The sequence below is a fragment of the Elaeis guineensis genome, chromosome 7 (assembly GCF_000442705.2).
Source record: "Elaeis guineensis isolate ETL-2024a chromosome 7, EG11, whole genome shotgun sequence".
NCBI lineage: Eukaryota > Viridiplantae > Streptophyta > Magnoliopsida > Arecales > Arecaceae > Elaeis > Elaeis guineensis.
The window spans coordinates 8,491,785-8,509,028 of NC_025999.2; the positions used below are offsets into that span (position 1 = coordinate 8,491,785).

Consider the following 17,244-nt stretch of genomic DNA (forward strand, 5'->3'; position numbering starts at 1 on the left):
TTAATATTTGCCACGTGTCACAAGATTTTCAGATGGGCATGTGAAATTGGTTGGAAGTATGAGAATTTGTGGTTGGGTGTGAGTTGTCACATGGAGAGGGCATGAGATGTTTCTGATGGCTTCCCATTGCTAAGTATAAAAAGGATCCTATATTGGGGTTCTGATTCATTCAAATTTCTATTCTTATCTCTTTTTTCTTACACCTCTCTCCCTCTTATCCAATTATTTCCTTCCTTTTCTTATTAGGACAAGTCCTAAAATAGTAAGGATAAGTCCGATTTTAGGACAAGGGCCTAGGAAAAGATATAAGGAAGACAAGAAGACAAAAAAAGTAGAGATAGGAAGGCTAGGAGGAGAGGAAGGAGGCCCTGAGGTTCTTTACCCAAAGAAGTTCTCAAAGTGAGAATTTTGGAGGAGGAATCATCTTAAAGAGTTGGTGTCTTGATCAAAGTCCTGTGTGGATCACCATTGGAGGACGAACACTTGGGTGCCTGATGGAGGTTCTATTAAAATTTTGGAATAAGCGTTGCAGATATTCTTCTATACCTTCAATTTTATTATAAAAATATTTTATTTGATTGTTAACCATCAAGGAGGTGCTAGTTTAAGGGTTTAATGTTTATGATTTCTTAGTTTAAATTTTGAAATCTATTATGCTTCCGCTATGCATGTTATCTCTCTGAAATCCAACAAAGAACTATTCAGATAACCTAGGAGACTTGTAAGAAAGAAGAAATATAATAGATTTTTGATGGATCAGAATACCCAGTGCAGCACGCTATTTATACTTAGTGATCGGATGCCATCAGGAACATCTCACACCTTCTCCATGCAACAACTCATGCCCAACCAAAATTTCTCACGCCTCCTACCAATTTTACATGCCCATCAGCAAGCCAGGGACATATGGCAAACATCAGAAAAGAGTCCAAGAGTTGCTTCGCACAGAAAAACTCTTTGGAGAAACTTTTTCGATGTTTTTTCGAGAAGTCACAAGGCTTCATTTGGACAGCATTGTTCTCCACCCTTGATCAACGCATTTTGGCCATCCAAGGGCCCACAAAGGAGGTGCCAATGTGCTTCAGACGTGGAGAAAAAACCAGATTGAAATGGCGAGACATAAAAAATAAGAGACCATAACTATATGGACCCTTATATATGGTGCATGAGTTGTGGGCAGCTAGGGTTCCACATTTATCCAAATTTCTCGAGAAGAAATAAGTGATTAAAAGGCAGAAGGACTCTTCTGTGCCTTATAATAACTTGACAACCACACCATATAAAATTTTTATCAATAAATTAAATGGATAAAGATGGAATCCTCTCATCCTCTCTCTCTATCTGACGCCCATAGTTGGGACGCCCAAGGTTTTGGATGGTTAGGAATTTTTCTCTATCCTTTTTATTTGAATTTGGCAATCAAACGTTGATGCTTGATGAAAGGTCACGAAGAAAAATCTACGTACTAATTTTTTTGACAAAAAAATCAAATTTACTTACAGAGAATCCTTGATCTTTTCTATATAGATACTTGTAGAGGTCAAACACTTGTGAGGCTTTAAAAAATTAGAAAAAGGACATCTACGATCGTCAGATTACAGTAAAGAACTATCCGCATAAAGATAAAGATATAATCTCCTTTACTTAATCTTCACCTTAATAACTATAAGGGATCCAAGATGAAATCTCGTATCATATTAATCTGAAAATATATTTTTCTAATATATTTATGATCATAAAAATTTTAAATTCTGTTGCAACAATCAACCTTAGTTTCTAACAGTTCATACCTCAGAAAAGTAAAAAAAAAAAAAAAAAAAAAGAAGAAGAAAGGAGAGAGATTCTTATGTCATTCCCTTCTTTACTCGGCTTTCCTTAGTCTTTGGGACAGAAAAGCGAGGAGAACCTCCTAGTCCATTTATTTATGTAGATGCGTATAGCAATGATTTGTATCTAATGATGCAGGCTAGAGAAGAAATTCTGATGCCCTTCCCTTCTTCTTTTGAACATTGGGTTTAATATATTACCCACTTAGTTTTATCCTCCTTTATTTAAGCATCAATTAAATGACTAATAGCTAATAAATAAATCTGAAATGTATTGGGAACCTTTCTATTTAACTGTTGTTTTCACCTTGACCATCCAATTCTAATCATGAATTCCTTTTTCTTTTCTTTGTCAAAGAGGCAAATTATGTCAGCTTTTGACACCAGATGTTAAATCAGAGGGCAAAAATTAAAGATATAATTTATTGGATTGCATTTTAAATACAATGTATGATGGCCTGGTCCCCAGTTGGACCAGTCCATTAGAAATCGGCCCACCTCCCACCTAAAATTTGAAAAAAAAAAAAAAAGCCCGAAAAAGCCTGGTTTCAATTTACCCTCTTAGCTTTTTGTTCTCACGTTGTTTTTGCTATGGCTGTGAGATTTGAGATCAAAAAATTCAATGAAAAGAATGATTTCAGTCTTTAGCGTATAAAGATGTGAGCTCTATCAATTTTGTCGGAATTGCTAAAGGCACTGAAGGATAGAGATACTTTACTGATGATATTGTCAGAGGAGCATAAGGATGATATCTTAGAGCACACATATAGTGCGCATGCACATAAGATTGTGGACGAGTCATCTGCTACAGCATTGTAGCTCAGATTGGAAAGCAGCAATTTTACAGTCTTCAGATGAAGGCATATCTCTTAAAAATCACTTTAATGAATTCAATAAAATTATGTTAGATTTGAAAAATATTATTGTAAAAAGTGATAATGAGAATCAAGCTTTTATTGATGCTAATTTATATGATCAGGATATTCTATCTATAAAAGATACGAGGGCTTCAATGAATTCAAGAGAGTTAAAAAAAAAAAAGGGTATCTGAAACTTAGAATGAAAAATAGATAGATGGTCTAATTGCTAAAGGTAGATCAAAAAAAAAAATTCAGATTTAAGTTTAGAAAGTAATAGAGATATATCAAAATCTAAAAGGAAGAAAAACAAATGCAATTACTATAAAGAGAAAAAGCATTAGAAATCTGATTGTCCTAAACTTAAAGAAAACATGCAAAAAAAAAATCTAATAATACCTCTAAAGTTAGTAATTTAGCTAGTGTAGCAGAAAATAGTTCTGATAGTATCCATATTCTCTTAATATTTATTAATTTATTTGGAGATATTTGGATTCTGTACGTTCTTATTATATGTGATTAGTTTTCTACTTTTTCATCTGATTCTAGTGTTAGACAATCGAAGGGTAAGTGTGAATATTAATGGCATTAGTTACGCTGCTAGCCAATAGAAAAAAAAAAAAAGAAAAGAAGAAATAGTAGAATTTTTGAAATTGAATGAAATGCTGGCCGAACTTTATAATATATGTTGAAGTTTCATGTCTATTGGCATTTTTTTCCCCTCTGGAAAGTCTAAAGACATTGCCCACTCTAACCAGTAACCATACGATCACCCTTCAGAGGTTCAGCGTATGGACCATAGCATGTTCAAAGCAAGAAAATGGAGTGATTTTAATAATAGAAAAATAAAACTATTACTTCTTAGCAATTAGGGATCACTAATAGCTGCAATCTTTTTTATAACTAATGGTCTAAAGGGACAATGGAAGTACATCATGCCCATCATAGCTTCTAGGTACAATCCAATGGATGCGCCTTCCAACCACCTTCAGTTGTACATGTCAGCCAAAACGGCTCTTTTCTCATTTGATTAACATCTATCGTCAAAACCATCATTGTAAGCAACAAAAAATGTTGTTCAAACCTCAGAAAAGAGAAAAGACAAAAAAAAAAAAAAGAATGGAGAGATTCTTGTGCCATTCCCTTCTTTACTTAGCTTTCCTTGGGTCTCATTTGGTTCACGGAAAGTGAAGGGAGAAACGGTAATTTTTAAAAAATAAAAAAAAATTATTTGATTAAAATTTTAAAAGAAGAGATAATGTAAAAGATTTTTCTCATCAAGAGATATTTTTCATATTTCATGAGAAATGAAAACTCATATAGGAGTGTTGGATTTTGAAACTTCACATGGGATGAAAATTGATAGTCTTTGTTTCTTTTCAAAAATATCTTTTTAAAATCTACGACTGAAATTTACAAAATATGAATGGATGGTTAAGTAAAATAAATTTAAATGGTTATTTATATGGATAACAATTGATTTTAATATCCTTCTCTCTATAAATATTATAATATTTGTAATATATTTATATTATTTTAATATTTATGCTAATAGAATATTTTTTTAATATTAATATAGTATTTATATTAATATATTAATATTATATTAATATAATACTATATTTATATCAATATTAATAAATTTAACATATTAAAGTATTAATATTATACTAATATAATATTAATACATATATATTAGTATTATATTAATATAATAAATTATTATATTCTAATGTTATATTATAATATTAATATAAATATAATTTTATTATTTATATAAAATTTGAGAACAAAAGGTATGGTCTTATATTTATTAAGGTATAATAGATATTTTATATAATAGATGTTCAACCAAACATAAGTTACTCTGAAATAAGTTACTTTTTCATTGTCAACCAAACATGCTATAATCATATTCCTAGAAAGTAATATCCGAGGAAGTAACTTCTTGGGAAGTTATTTTCTAAAAAAAAAATTTGTTTCCACAAACCAAACAAGTCCTTGGTCTTTGGGACAAAAAAGAGAGGAGAACCTCCTAGTCCATTTATTTATATAGATGTGTATAGCAATCATTTGTATCTAATGATCGAAGCTAGAGAAGAAATTCTGATGCTATTCCCTTCTTCTTTTTGAACGTTGGGTTTAATATATTACCCACTTAGTTTTGTCCACCTTTATTTAAGCATCAATTAAATGACTAATAGCCAATAAATAAATCTGAAATGTATTGAGAACCTTGCTATTAAATTGTTGTTTTCACCTTGACCATCATATTCTAATCATGAATTCTCTTTTCTTTTCTTTGTAAAACAGGCAAATTATGTTAGCTTTTGACACAAGATGTCAAACTAGAGGGCAAAAATTAAAGATATAATTTATTGGATTGCATTTTTAAATACAATGATACTTCTGTTGTTGGTAAGGAGACTGATCAAAGTGAAATTGAAGGGTTAATGGAGAAACCACCTAAATATAAGCTAATGCAAATATCAAAAAATGCACCCCACAAAACAATTATAAGAAATGGGGATCTGGTTTCAGTTAACCCTAAGAAGCTCCTACACATAGAAGTCAAGATGGCATGTCCCAAGCTAGAATGGCGTCTATGAAACGCACATCAAATCAGGTAGGCCATTTATATTCCAAACGGTGACCCATAGTGTACCATTTCTTTTCAAATCTATACTTCATAAGGTGGCTTGTCATTTAGCTGGAAAACTTCTGGGTCTCTTAGCTTTGGATGCTCTGCGCGCATGTCTATGGTGGTGTTTCGCAGGGAGCTGCTTGGTTTTATTACAAACGACATCATTTTGGAAAACCAGTGATGCCTTCTTTGCTTTATCATATGAAATGAGATACAGTGTTGCTTTCAAACAGTTTATTGTAAAGCAATGATTTCTTATATTATGTTATCATGTTCATTTAATAGATATTGCTTCTTATTAGCAATTCAATCAGTATTGTATTTATTATTTGATAATTTATATTAATTGATTTTAATTTTTATTTGTGAATGCTAGGTGATATATATCATGCCTGGATATAGATAATTCGATGGTGTTGATTTACAAGCTTTTCATGATAAATCATATTCTGATCAGCCCTAAATATAGAATCGAGGCTCGGATGAAGATGCAGATGGAGGCGATGAGGCAGAACTATGATACAGTGATATCCTCCATGAGGACTCAAATTGAGCCGTTGACATCCATGATACAGATGTTTGTAAACTCTTCTTGGGTACATATCTCACTCTATTTATATTATTTGCATAAATTTAATCATTTAATTTACGATATGATTTTCGTATTCTCAACTACTAAAGTTTCTATATTTTTGTTGTAGATTTTCGATAGTTTCAACAGTCGTAGAGTCAATGACAATCATACTTCTACGGACGGACTATTGATAGCCTGATGCCGTTCTATTTTTTTGAGTTGTATATAAGTATATTAATTTTGTTATGGTTTCTGTTATGGTTTGTAATTAATGAATATGATGGACAAAGTAATCATGTTTTTCTAATAAATATATATTTTACATAGTGTTTGTTATGATTTTATGTTAATGTTTGATTTCTTTTAGAAATTTTGGACAGGTTTATATAATTTGTATATATAGATCAGTAAATTATTTTCAATTATTTTTTTTTAAAAAAGAACATTACCGATGCATTAAAATATTGTCAATTAACTAATGTAGCGACATAATAAAGCGTCAGTATTAAAAATTTTTACCGACGTTTTAAAGCATCGGCAAACACGTCGGCAGGTAGCAACAGCTTGCCGACGCTTTCAAAAGCTTTGGCAGATTCCTCGTGGTTTAAAGCGTTGGTAGTTGCCGACATTTTCCTCAAGCGTAGGAACAAAGATTTTCCATGCTTTACTTACCGATGCATTTTTGGCACTTTTTGAAGCGCCGGGAGTAAATTTTTCAATGCTCATAAACATCAGGAATAACAGTTATAACTGTCGGCAATGGTCCTGTGGTGTCCTAACCATATATATTTTTGCCACCATCGTACCTTCTTTTGAAAGAAATGGATATGGATAACAATAAAGGATGTAGCATTAGACAACAGTAAAGATGTACCATTAGACTACATTAGTAGAAATCTAAATTATAGCTACTACTAACATAGAAACTATTGGTAGGTTAAGTTTAAGATAAAATAAGATGCATAAATTTGGATTGCCGAAGAATCCCTCATACAGAATATAAATTCAATAATTATACGGAGAGAACATAATTGTAACAAATATATCTGCTGAGTTTGTAACTACCCATATATATCTCCGTGATCCTCAGCGCGGTTCCACTGGTTCGCTCATTTATGGTGTAACTGAGAACCAATGTGGAGCTCCTAAAGACGCAGAAAGTGGGGCGAAGCCGAGAGAATAAACAAGAAAAGTTAAAAAGAAACATCAAAATAAGTGCCACACCCAACCCTGATATCCGAGAACCATTCCCACTAACACACGTATACGTGTGTGGCTCCACCAGTCGGCTGGAAGGACGGTGTAATGCATGAACATGTCGTCTATGGGGTAGCGAAAGTCAGATACCAAGAAAAACAACTCAAGCTCATGATTAGGGTGATGATAGAAAACTATAAATTCCCTTCTTCTTGACAAACAAGGCGCTAAACTTTTAGTGAAAAGCACATAAAAAAGATATAAGCTGGAAAGAAGGAACCCTCAAATCAAAGATATGCATGCAAATCCAATAAATAAATTAATAGGGGAAAAAAAATCATAACGTCGAGATTCTTTTGTTAGAAAGTCCCATGGATAGATGACTGATGGATCCTAAATATAGTTTCAGCTTCCCATCTAGACAAGAAGTGGGGGTTTTCCCACTATCCCTACCCTGCTATGCCAATGGAGATGAAGAGGCCATGACTCCATGCTGCTGTGAGCGCCATGCTTGCTTGCTGAGCTCTTTGCATCTGTGCTTTCAGAAGCCTCTCACGGACTGAAGATGACAGCTCGAGTACTGAGCAAGAGACGTGACTTCTTTTCTGGATTCCTCCAATTTCAGTAGGCGCGGCACTCGAGATTGGTTGCCTACGTCCAAAAATTTGTTCCTGTCAAGAAAGTGGATGGGAAGGAGGGCAAAGGCACCGAAGGCAAAGCCTGAAGGAATGTGATGCCTTTGCTGCTGGGGCCTCTAGGAATGGAGGCTGGCTTTGTTAAAGAAAACGATTGCATTTGAGAGGCATATTCTACATTGGCTTTTCGCTTACGATTGAGGAGGAACAATTGGTGGAATTCGCTTTAGTGGTCTTTTTGGTGGAATAATTGGTGTAGCTGCACTCCAAAATGGAATAATTGGTGGAATACTTGGTCTCCCTTTCTGTCCAAAGAGTTGTTCTTTGCACTACTCCAAAGTCCAGATCAACTTGTATATAGTTCAAACCAAGCAGGCTAATAGATTCTACCTTGAACTGAGCTACCTCATCTCTGGTAGAATTGGGGGGAATAGCTTGGGGGCAAAGTGATGATTTTGATTGGAATCAATATTTCCAACTATTAGGGCTGAGAGTATGATCGATAATGCAGAAGGCGCTAGAGGATAGAGGACTATTCTACTGTTTTTGGTTACATAAAAAGAAGATAGCCTCTGAGTTGCTAGAATATGTTGTAACCTTGAGCACTGCTTACATCCTTCTTGCAAAGTAGAGATGTAATCATGATTAAATGATCAGTAATTATAAATATATACGAATAGCATTCTACCACTTCCATTAAATTATTCTGTAGAACTAATATCATCAACCCCTCAATAATTTAGCTTAAAACTTTTATTGGTCTACCGAGAACTTCACAAGTTATATATAGTTCTAATTTCACTTGACTAGAGAATGGGTGGTTACATAAAATAAGATGGCCTCCAATTTGCTAGAATATATTGTTAGCTCATGGGCACTGCATTAATAAGCCCATCCTTTTTGCAAAATAGAGATTTAGTCATGACTAAATAGTCAGTAATTATAAATCTACTCCTAGATGACAATCGGCCAATTGCTCCAAAATTTATTGTTTGAATATGAATTTCTATGTAATGTTACAATTCTTGATTTTTAAGTTCTCTCTTACCAGTGATGTTTGTAACCTGATGTTAATCACATACTTCATTGGATTTTGGAAGTGGTCCTATTTAATGTTCATTATACATGACTGATCACTTGACTGTCAACTTATTACATAGCCATAAGAATCCCATTGTTTTTGGAGTTTGCACCCAATAATTAGCAAAATATATATAGGTTTGTGATTCTATTATGTTCCTTTAACTAATATTATTAATCCAGGCATGTACTCTTTTAGATTCCTAGCAATAATGTAGTTGGGATGCAAAAATCTATTTGATGTCTTTTTATAAAGCTTAATTGAGATGCAAAGTGAATTACCCTGATATGCTTGCTATATATGACCTTTGCCATTTAGCGACATGCATTGAGATTTATATATATATTTTTTTATGCTCTGCTTGTATAGAGGAATATTTAGCGTGTGTGCATGTATTTGTACGTGAAATCATATGAGCAGAGAGATGCTTGCTTTTTTTTAGTTAGTACTATCTGCTCTTCTTTCCAATTTGCGCCCAACTCTTTTTTTTTCCCACTACTTGCTAAGTTAGCGTCCAGAGGCGGACCATGGTTGATTGCGGTGGATACATTCGTTAGAAAGTCCTATCACCAAAAGAAGTGTTGTGATTCCGTCATTATAATTAGAATTGGTGACAAGTCTGCGGCCCCCCGCCCCCCCCGCGAAAAGTGGGCCTGTAATATTGAACCTTTATGTCATGCCCCGGTCGAAGTCCAAACCAGCCGCACGACAGATAACTGCCTATCCTTAAGATTTGATTGTACAATATATGCAAGGCTTATCATTTTATCAACATATAATCACATCAATCCAAATCAGATAGTGATAAAAATAAATTTACAAATATTTTTATTCAATAAAAAGATAAGTTCTCTAAGACTAACAAAAAAATAAAAAAAAATCTAATAATATCTAAAATAATTTTCATTTAAAGATAGCTCAAATAACATCTAAAACCTTGTACTCCTCACTGATCAGTCCTAAGCCCCAAAGAATCTTCTGGATTTGAAACAAAAAAATAGAAAAGAAGATATAAGCTTTATAGGCTCAGTAAATTACCAATATCTCTGAGAAATTAAGTATAATTAAAAATTATTTTTTAAATATAGCAAGCATTAATAATAGATGCATGAACTAATATAATTTTAATTTACAAAATATGCGAAGCATAATAATATAACATAAAATCCTCTGTCATTTTTTGAAGATTACGGTCATGATCAATATCTCATGACAAGGTCCAGAAGAGATTAGCCTTGAATATAGAATATCCACTCCATCGACGTATACCAGTAATCAATCCCACTGATTAGGTCCATAAGAAAACTAGCTCTGATTCATACTACCAAGATTAGCCCCATGATAAGGCAATGAGATTAGTCCTGAAAATAAACACATGATGTGTTAGCATGTGCCAGCGATCAGTCCAACTGGCTAGGCCCAGATGGACTAACTCTGCCAACGATTAGCCCCAATTGGCTAAATCCAAAAGAAACTATTTTCTGCTATGTGGCCAACGATCGGTCCTGTTAGCTAGATCCAGATCATAATCTAACTAGAGAGTTTTTCTTATAATTTTGCTATAACTAATTTTTCGTAAGCAAATTGTACTTATGTCCATAATAATATCAAATCAAATTTTTCACATCTCATTTTCAAAAATAAGAAAATATTTTTTTTAAAATTCATGTAAGAATAAATATGTGTAACCTTATTTCTAAAGATCATGCAACATTAAAATAAAAAAATAATCTCCTTTCAAATTTTACAATCATACTAAGATGATACTATGCTTGATCCATAATTTTAAATTAATTTTCATACATGAGATATATACTTTCTAAGCTTCATGACTTCTAAATGTTTAATAATTTTTGTGTACAAAATATAATTTTTAAACATATGAATATGTACTAAAAACTCAAAGATAAAAGAAAATTTACTGTCAATCCAATCCAAAAATTATGACAACCTTCAACGATCTCTAGATTCGTTGCTCCTCTGACATTAAAGACTAATCAGATAATTTAAAAAATATTTTTGTTCTTCAATCAAGGAGAGATTTAGAATAAAGAAAATTCCAATCTAAGTCGTGGTTTAGGTTAGATCATGAGATAAATCTAACATCTCGAATTGATTTAGAGGGTGTTTGGTTGGGAAGAGTGGGGGTCTGGAATCAGAATTGGAATGGATGACTCCCATTCCAACCGTTTGGTTGGAAAGAGTTTCATTCCGATTTTGATTCTAGGATGGAATAGGAATGGCTCAATCTATATAGAACTCAATCCCTACTCTCCTCTATGGATTCAATTTTTCATTCCGAATTTGATTTCGATTTTGATTTCGATTTTGATTTCGATCACAAACCAAATGCTTCGGAGGATTTGGCTATTTCGATTCTGATTCTAAGCCCTTCCGATTTCAATTTTCATTCTGATTCCAGTTACGAACCAAACACCCCCTTAGATCCAATCAGCTTGGAGTCAATCATCAAAGAGGTTTCACATAAAAAAAATTTGGGCTTCTCTTTCACTCCCCTTTTTTTTCCTTCATCCTCCTTTTTTCTCATTTCTTCCTCTTTCTTTTTTTTTCTTCCCCCCTCTCTCTCTTTCATTTTCTTTTTCTTCATCGTTGAATCAAGGGACCGCCCCTCTTGTTCTTCCCTCTCTCTCTCTCCCCCCTACAAACCAAAATAGGGGTCTTCCCTATACCTAGGAAAATTGAGAAGAGGAGAGAAGAAGAGGTGGGATATTTCAGTGGTGGTGTGGTGAGGGCGGCTAACCAGGGGTGGCACGGCCAAAGTGGCCAAGAGGTAGTGGTGGTTCAGTTGTGTGTAGGGAACTGAGGGAGAAAAAGGAAGAGTGTAATCTTTTGTTGCCTTCATGGTAGCAACCAAGACTAAAAATAAACAAAGAGGGAAGGGATTTACCAGAGATGGCAGTGGTGGAGAATCGTGGCTGGCGGTGCTAGTTTCTGGAGGCCATAGTGAATCCAAGTCGCGGCAATCAAGAGGGAAAAAAAGAGGAAGGAAGAGGATAGCTCACGATGATCTTTGATGATGGAGAACAAGGACTTGGGGAGCGTTATATAGCAAAGGAGGCTAGTTAGGATTTCCTAAGCCTCCAGTGAGGTTGAGTTGAAGGACTCTTCCTCCTCCATCATTCAAAAATCGAGAGTCCCCTGTTTCCAAATCAGGATGATGCGTAGGCCCTCTTTTTTTTTGAAATTGAGGCGGGCAGCAGCCCAATCATCGGTTCTTACATCCTTCCATCCTTAAAAAAAAAATTATCCTCCAAATTAACTTGCCTTTGACATTAACTTGAAAATGTTCAACATTTATATGATCCACAAGCTCTTGAATAATCTACCTCTTGCGCATTTGATTCGCAAGACCTTTGCAAAAGTTATGTGATGTCTCAAAACTTGATCTTTTCTCATATATCCAATTCTCGACTATTTTCAAAAGAATGCTAGCATCTTGATCAGGATCAAAATACATAACTCTTTGCCTATGAAGTTAACTGCTCTTGATTAATTCCATATAGCAACTATAATCAACTCGATATGCTCTTAATAAAAACAAGAAGACTTGAGCATTAGACGCTCTTCATAATCTATAATTTTTCTTATTCTCTTAACTTCCTCTGTGATGTAACAATCAAATCTTATCTTAGAAAAAATCTCAAGCCCCTTCAAACAAATGGAGTAACAATGTAAGAGCTAGAAGAAGATCTATGCCCAAACATTCCATGTCCCGATCGATTGAACCGTAAGATCATCAATCTATTAACATTAAATTTGGTATGCCCAAAATTCTTTCTATTATTGTTTACAAGAGAAGAACCTATCACCGAAGATAGTACTACAATGTCTAAATTAGTCTAATAATCAATAATTTTCTCCTTTCATTCTTTAATTAAAGTCTCTTTATTAAAAATCAAATCCAATCTCTGATCATGACACTTATTGAGTTTGAATTAATATTCTTAAATAGGATCAAAATAATTCAAACCACCACGTTTCTATTATGCACTCTGATCTAAATTTGCCAAAAAATATCCTATAAGTTTTTTTTTTCAAATGATTTCCAATCACCATAATTCTCTATGCTAAAACCAAGAAGACCAAATTTCACTATTTTCAAATAAAATAAAGAGGTTTTATCCTTATCTTGCCTTAAACATACCACATCAAGATAAAATCTTGGGCCACTTTTTATATTTGAAGTCCTTGCATATGCTTCACCACTCATCTAGAATTTCATAGATCTAGAACTAATTTGAAGTAAATTAATCTCAGATTCATCTGACAATTAAGTAGACAATCTCAAACTAATCTTTCTTTGTGAAAGAATTAACTTCAAACTCCAACAAATCAGAAGATCTCAAGTCAACATCCCTATGGCTAGAATTAATTCAACTTTTTCTCATAAAACTTTCTTCACCATGATCCTAGCATGAAGCAACCAAGTTACCTAAAACTTGTCCTTTCTATGATAAATTCATATAGGTCTCCCAAAATTAAGTTCTTGACTCAATTCAACAACAATAGCAAGATACTTTAGATTTACTCACAAACATACCTTGACTTAAAGTTCAGTACACCTAACAATCTCTAATAAATTTAACAAAAATTAAGTAATTCAATCCAAAAGAGAGAACATAAGTTATCAAAGAATCCACCAAGATGTGTATGCCATATCCTCATGATAAATCAAATCCAGGAATAGAGAATTACACATATTTGCAATACCAAAAATATATTTTTTCTATGTATGCACCTTTTAAAGGTGAAGGCAAGCTTCTGGTTGTCTCAATGAATCTAACTCCCAGAGGGAGCTGTTAAGGAAGAAGACTCCTATCACGAGTAAACTCTTGTTCAAATCCCTTTCTTTTATTTTGGTTTAAAGTTTTGGGCCGACTGTTGATGGGCTAGTTTAACGGATTGAGCCATCACAAAGCCCCAACCTTAAAATTAGAAATAGCTTCTCCTTTGATTGGATCATTTTTTTCTCTACCAACTTATTGAAGACTCACCTTCCATCAAGTGTTGAGGGCCTCTGGTGAGCCTCTCTCCTTTTCCCTTCTTGGAGGAGGGACGAAACCCTCACTCCCTTCCTCCCCTATTTCCTACAAGTGATGGCATAGAGGCTAGTCCTCTCTCCCTCTCTCTCTCATGAACTTCTCTTTCTCCTCTCTCTCCTTTCTTGATGAACTATGGACTATGAACCATATTTTTCCCTTATTTTTCTCTCTCTTCGGCTTTCTTTGTTACCAACTGATGAGGCCTGAACCCCTAAACCTTTCTCTCTTTCCCATGTTTGACCAAATTGAGTCTCTCTCTCTCTATCCCTCCCATATTCCTCTATCGATCAATCCAAGGCCATGCTTGATCCTCTCTTTTTTCTACCTTTATCATCCTTTGAGTACAAATAAAATCTAGCCCTCAATCTTTTTTTTAATCAAGTGAATGTCATGATTTTTGATCTCTGAGAGGCACACGATACTAAGCTCAACTCCCATATCTGAGGTTATCATGAATATTTCCTCCTTCATGTGTATCAATTTGCTAGTATTAGATTTTTTAAATAAATATTTAGATTTAGAAATGAATGAGATCCACGATTGTTAGGCTAGGTTTGGTAGTGCATACTAGACCTAGACCCTACTCTTTAGCACTAAGTCATCAAGTCATAGATCTAGGATCATCGTCTCCTATGGAAGAACCCTAGCTTGTAGAAGCTTGAAAAGGTTCTAACAACTTAGGGGACATTCCATTTATCAATAGTGAGAAAAAAAATATACTATATCTTATAGAGGACTAATAATTCATTCTAATTATTTTAGATCTTGCATAGTCCTTCTATTGGGTGAAATATATAAATTGTATCAATCAAAATTTGTAAGCACTTCTATCACTATTATTTTTATTATGCATGCCATATTTTTTTTTTTTAAAACAATGATGATATTGCTAATTTTATACATGTATTTGGGAAAAATGGCTTAAAATATAATTGAACTAGAAATTATGAAAATTGTTTATACATTTTTATAGTTATGTTTGAAATAAATATAGTATATGCTCTACATAGAAATAGACTTTAAAATTATATGGATCAAGCATAAAATATTTTTACATGGGTATGATGTTGAATTATGTTGCATCAAAACACGTGTTAATTTAATTGGACATGATTGAGTTATATGAAATGGATTGTCAAACAATATTTATAAAATGCATGGATTTTTTGGATTAGTTATATGGCTCAGTAATTGATATAGAATAGATGTTATGTTGTGCTCTAGTCTGAATGTGACTCAAGCCTAGCCAACAGGACTAATTGCTAGCCATATATGTTCAGAAACTAGTTTTTTTTCAGACCTAACTAGTCAGTGCTAATCTCTAGCAAAATATTCTTTGTTGATATATTTTTATATGATTCAAAGCTAGTTTTGTTTTAAATCTAGCTAGTTGGAACTGATTGCTAGACATACTAATTGATGGCATGTTTCATATTGAAAAGTCAGCCTCTTTCAAACTTGTTATGGGGTTGATTGTGCCTAGTCACGAGGAGAAGGTGGATTTTTCAAATGCCTTAATTGGAAAGTGATTAAATAAAATGATGATTTTATCTGAAAATTATATCTGTAAACATGCTTTGATGAAAATCTTATCTTGAATTTAATAAAATTATTTTTATTTACAATTAAAAATTATATGGTACAAAAATTGACATTTCTCGCACACAACATACTAGATCCAAGTAAAGATAAAGGTTATTATCACCCCCTCGATCCAAAATTTTGAACCAAAGATATGGCAATTATTGCATAGTCATAGAACACTTTTTCTATAAGTATGCAAGGCTTCCATCATGATATCATAGCATAGCAGAATTAAATCAACTAAAATCTAAATTTCAATATTTCATAAATTCAACTTCAAGAGATAATTAGAATTTTATTTGAAGGATTCTTAGGATCTATAAGACAAAAAGATTAGATAATAAGCTTAGCAGCTCAATAAGTAATGACCATCTTAATTAGATAATTTATTTATTAATATAAATAAATATTTTCATCAAAAATAAGCATACATAAAAGTCATTTTATTTAAAATACAAATCTACGTGTCCAATATTACTTAAATATTCATATTGATATTCATAAGATAATTCATATAATAAGCATTATCAATAATAAAATTTATCATACCGCTCACTCTTATACCATACCATACTAATATGAATTGGTATATAGTCTTGCACAGTAACGATACTCGATATGTCTTATCATCTCATATCATACTATATACTGACACTATAATAGAATGATACTGATATGGAATCTAGTACCAAGATGACAATCCTTGATCACCAAGAATAAATGTATAAAGAAAATTTTTTCATTTAAAACACAACTCAAAAATATCTAGTCATGATCAAATATATTTCATATTTATATTCATAAGTCCATTTTAAAAATATTATATTCAACTTAATAGCCTTTAGCTATAACTGCATTATTCCTGTAGTGGGGCCCAAGTCTATAATACCTCTTAGCACTTAAAGAATAGGTCCATAGTACCACAATTCTTGTGGAGTAGGTCTACGATACTGTACTTAACCTCTATGAAGTAGGTACATCCATAGTACTATATTTTGCTTCTACAAAGTAAGTCCATAGTAATCAAATTTCAAAACAATAAAAGTGCCAATATTTAATTCCTATTGATAGGGGTCCATAAACCGAGTCCAAATCTAATAAGCACATATCAGGGCTCTTTTTATAGGTTAATATACATCATATTCCAATTCGAAGTATGTATATTAAATATAATATTGATAAATAGCATAATAATATGCTGTAAAATATTTCTTTTGAATTAAACATTTATTTTCATTCAAAGCATTATTTCATAAAATTCATAAATCACATATAAACCAATTTATAATTTGTTTGATGTTAGAAATATATTCAAATAAAAAAACTAGAAAAGATGGATCACTACTTGCCTTATGTGTACACAAATAAATCTAATTGTATTTTGAAAATTTTCCTTGAAAACCTTGATGGATGGACTATAGTTTAATACCTCTTGCTAGACTTTTACTTATCCAGATAACATAGAATCAAGTTCAATAATTAAATAAGATATGGATAATTATAGAAAAATAAAAGAAAGAGTTGAAGGAAAGGAACATGACTGGCATAGTGATAGTGATTGACAGCCTAGTTTCAATCTAATCAAGTAGCCTAACTGGTCAAGTCATCAAACAAGAGTCGGACCAAGGACAGGATAATGCAATAGGGGTTGATGATGGAGTCTAGAGTATGAAGATTGCTAGGATAGGAGGCGGTACATGATGTGGCTACCAGTGTGGTTCGGAACCTCTTTACCAAGATCGATCAAAGTCATATATAGAAAGAGACCCTCTAGGGTCCACCA

General features: G+C 33.0%; 1 long non-coding RNA gene across 2 annotated transcripts; it reads left to right on the plus strand.

Annotated features, from left to right (window-relative positions):
* Positions 1-292: 292 nt before the first annotated feature.
* On the plus strand, positions 293-6,182 carry LOC105049061 (uncharacterized). Of its 2 annotated transcripts, none has more exons than XR_832736.2 (3): positions 293-500; positions 5,704-5,923; positions 6,029-6,182. It is a non-coding gene; the product is annotated as an uncharacterized lncRNA (long non-coding RNA). The 2 variants fall into 2 exon arrangements; XR_012142855.1 differs by lacking the exon at positions 293-500 and adding an exon at positions 4,623-5,309.
* The last annotated feature ends 11,062 nt before the right edge of the window (positions 6,183-17,244 follow it).